Source organism: Bidens hawaiensis, unplaced genomic scaffold (assembly GCF_021521415.1).
Source record: "Bidens hawaiensis isolate Kalapana, Puna unplaced genomic scaffold, B.hawaiensis_p1.1 tig00006083_1, whole genome shotgun sequence".
In the NCBI taxonomy this organism is placed as follows: domain Eukaryota; kingdom Viridiplantae; phylum Streptophyta; class Magnoliopsida; order Asterales; family Asteraceae; genus Bidens; species Bidens hawaiensis.
In genome coordinates this window covers 479,928-484,390 of record NW_027491403.1, presented here as the reverse complement: position 1 = coordinate 484,390, position 4,463 = coordinate 479,928, and positions in this window count along the sequence as shown.

The window sequence follows — 4,463 nt, the reverse complement described above, 5'->3', positions numbered from 1 at the left end:
CAAAAAGAAACAAAAAAGCGAAATGCAACCGAAAAGCTAACCAAAACTAAACAAACACACCGAATCGACCAAATCGAAACAAAACTGAATCAAAATAGAAAAACGAACAAAACGAAAAAAAACCGATATGAAACCGAAAAGTTGACCAAAACGAAACAAAAAAAAAGCGAAATGCAAATGAAAAGCTAACCAAAACAAAACAAAAACACCGAACCGACCAAAACGAAACAAAAAGCTGAAACGAAACTGAACTGAAATAGAAAAACGAACAAAACAAAACAAAAAAAAAACCAAAACGAAACTGAACCGGAATAGAAAAACCACTAAAACGAAACAAACAAAAAACGAAATGCAACTGAAAAGCTGACCAAAACAAAAAAAAACACTGAACCGACCAAAACGAAACGAAAAAAACCGAAACGAAACGAAACTTAACTGAAATAGAAAAACGACCGAAACGAAACTGAATTGAAATAGAAAAACGACCGAAACAAAACAAAAAAACTGAATTGTAACTAAAAAACTGACCAAAAGGAAACATAAAAAAACTAAATGCAATTTAAAAACCGGATCAAAACGAATCAAAAACACCGAACCGACCAAAACAAAACAAAAGAACTGAAATGAAACTCAACCGAAATAGAAAAACGACCAAAACGATACAAAAAAACCGATATGACACCGAAAAACTGACCAAAACGAAACAAAAAAAGCGAAATGCAATCAAAAAGCTTACCTAAACGAAACAAAAAAACTGAAACGTAAACGACCAAAATAAAACAAAATGAATCGAAACGAAATGAAACCGAAAAAACTGACTAACACAAAACAACACTGAAAGCTAAAAAACTGAGAAATCGAAATTATTGAAATCGAGAAAATACCGAAACCGACCGAAATGAAAAATAACCAAAACCGAACCGGAAAAAACCCCGAAAAACTCGAACCTGAACCGGTACAAAACGGTTTTTTTTTTTAATGAACGAGGATGACGGGTGAAACATTTTAGATATTTTACATTTTGCGTTTTTTATTTATATTTTGAATTATTATTTTTTTAATAGTTTTTTTGAATATTTTTTTAGGGGGTTTTAAAACCCTTTGTATGTAACCTTTAACTTGGGTTAAGATGGGTTAGCTTTACTCATCTTGACCCATATCCATCCTAACCCTCTAATATAAAAATCCATCCTGACCCATCACTCAAATCCAACCCAACGCACTCACATGCCACCTCATCCGTATAAGTCCAGCGTGTAACATATTTATCAATCAAAACGCGGAGAATAGAAAACGCAAAACCATGTGTATTTGAATATCAATCTTTATGTGGCAAAAGGTAAACGTATAAATACTTTAATATGCATTGTATAATCAATACGTGGCATCCCGTAAATGCATGAGAAATCAATAGTTGCATGAGCCGCCACTTTCAACGTATATGTTCTTTAATACCCGTATATGTCCAAACAATCTTGTACTTAGCACAGCTTATAGGTCCATGCATGAATTGTCATCATTAACAATACCATGCATAAGCCGTATAAGTGTTATACGTGAACAGTAACCAATAGCAACATATACGCTCAGTTTGTTGACTTATCTGCTTACTCGTTTGGAAACTCTACTATCAAACCGACAACTAACAAGATGAAAGTTGAAGACGTCCGTGTATCAACAAACCTTCTGTTAGGTTTTGGGGTAATGTATTACCATAGGAGTTGTATATTTTATTCATATGAGAAGTTTAATGATTCTTGTTATACACAACCTTGTAATATGTTGACAAGAATTGATAATGTCGGTTATCACCGGTGTTTTTGGCGAGAAGCTTTGAAAGAATAGTTTTAAGTAAACGAATGATCTTGTAATTAAAACTTCAAATTTTCCACAAACATATATTATACAAAAATATGATATTTTCATATCTGATTATTCAGCAAGTTTGATGTTCTACAGGTTTAGTCCACTTACTCTCGTTTAATACAAAAATATGATAATTCCATATCTAATTATTCAGCAAGTTTGATGTTCTACAGGTTTAGTCCACTTACTCTCGTTTAACGTTCATTTTGGTAAAAAAACGGATTAAAGACTTAGTTAATTTTTATAAAATAAGTAAACACTCAAATTATGGTCTTATTATCTTATACTTGCTGTTGAATATCAAAATCTTCGTATTTATATTTTTCAAAATCTGTGTTTAGTTCATGTCGGTTAAACGGTAACTCGCCTTTAAACGCTATTTCTTAAAAAAGGGTGTTGTAAATATAGAAAATGGTTTATAAAGTTATAATAAAGTGTTTTAAAAATCACTTATGTAAAAATTTCCATATTATATTTTTGAAGCATTTTAGTCTTCAAAAGTCGTCTCGTTGTCGGTTTTAAACGAAACAATAAGTTTAAGCTTGCAGACAGGCCCATTCTATAAATACATTTTCCCAACATTTCATAGTTTTATCTAGACAATTAAACTCATAAGCCGTTGTTTCAAAACACATTTTTATACTTTCAGTTTTTGAGAATAACTTCAAAAATGCCCTTTCGTTGTCTTTTTACCAAAAACTCACTTTTCGTCACCTAAAGAGTTAGGACTGTTATAATAAATAAAAATAGGTTGTTTTGACATCTCGTGGGTTTTAAAAGATGCTCATTGCTGAATTTTCAGCTAACGGGCCCAGTTTTGGCTCTTTCAAGTCTTAGTTCGGTTTTAATAACGATGATTCATGTAAAAAAGATGTAGTTCAGGATATACCTCATCATTATTATATTTTATGTTTAGGTCTGTAAAAAGATGTTAAAGTATTAGTTAGGTTGCATAGCTTATTTCTTAGTTAAGCGAGTTACAAAAGTGTTATTTTAAACGGTTTTTATAGCCCGATTCTTATATTATCCATTGGGGCTGATTTATACAATTTCAAGGACTTAAATATGCATGTTTAAATTCTGGAAATTTTGTTAAATGTACAGAAGTTAACAAGGTCATATGTCGGGTTGGTTTTCGAGCTAGTTTCCACTTAAACCAGTCATCGAGAATGACTATAAATTGGCTACGGTTTTAAGGGCAGAAATTTGTGTAACTTTTAGGGGTTCATGGGAAAGTTTTTTTTTGTTATAAATTAATAATTTTCTGTTTTAAATTTATAAGTTTATACCCAGCTCACTTTATTACCGAAAATGGCCTTTCGCTCTTATATTTATTTAGAACTTGTTTTTAGTAAGCGAAACATGTCGAGGCATGTTTTAATACACAAGAATGACTTATTTAAAGTTTCACATTGGTATTAGGGTGCTCGATACCTAAATAGTGGCTTTGGTGCATTCTGGCCCGTTAGCACATTTTGTCCGGTTTAAAGATGCTTATAAGTTTCAGCAAGTTTTTTTAAAGAACTTGTAATCATATATTAGTAATATTGAAAATATTATTCTTGTCAAGAGGAGACATTATATAGGTGGGTTAGATTTTGTGGTCTCGGTTCGGGCTCGTTTTAAAATCGGTTTTCATATGAATATGGCAGCTAAGGTAGTTTTGTTTCGAACACGGTTTCACCACCACTCCTGCCTAGATGTTTAGATTTCAAAACATATTATATTCTTTATATGTTCTGGTAAATTTTAACAAGATTAAACTGTTTAATTTTTTCCGTTTAGTTTAAAAGCTGAGTTTTCGGTTAGGGTTTTAGACTTGTAAAAATTAGTTTATAGTGGATAACTAATGGGATTCGGGAACGAACTGTGACCAGTAGATGAACATGATTTTCATGTACATGGCTGGTAATTACACATGAACAGTTTCTACAGGTTCGGTTGCTCCAGTTTTGAGTGCAATCAAATAGCAAGAGAGGAAGAGTTTAGGGTTGGGAATTTAACAATAACATTAGATTCAATCTCGAGGTTTATGTCAAAACTGAATATAGTTGATCAAAACAATAACAGGTTAGAGCATTCTCATCCTATCCTCTATCTCTAAACCAAAAATTACACTAAAACTCACTACATTTTCTCTCTCTATTTCAATTAAATAATACTTTTTATACCTTTTATTATTACCTTTTCTCTTTCCTTCACTCACAACCACTCTCAAAATATATTAAAAAATTATAGGGGATGAACAGTAACTTTTCAAATATACAGAAAAATCACTACTTTCTCTAAAATATAAAAACTCTTCACTCACAACACTCTAAATCACTTTCTAAATTATAAAAACACCCCTCAAATAAAATGAAGGGTGGAATGAGAATGCTCTTACCCTATATCTTGATCCTTGATAGCAGGTTCGGTTCTTGTAAAGATGAATCCCGAGAGAAATCAATTGATGAAGCTTGAGTGTTTTGATTGAATCTCAACGTGGGTTAATAACAGGGACTTTGTATAAGGAAAAGGAGGATCATTTTTGCATGGAGGAAGAGGCATGCAAGGGTTTTGGTTGGAGAAGAAAACTGATCAAACGTGATAGGTGC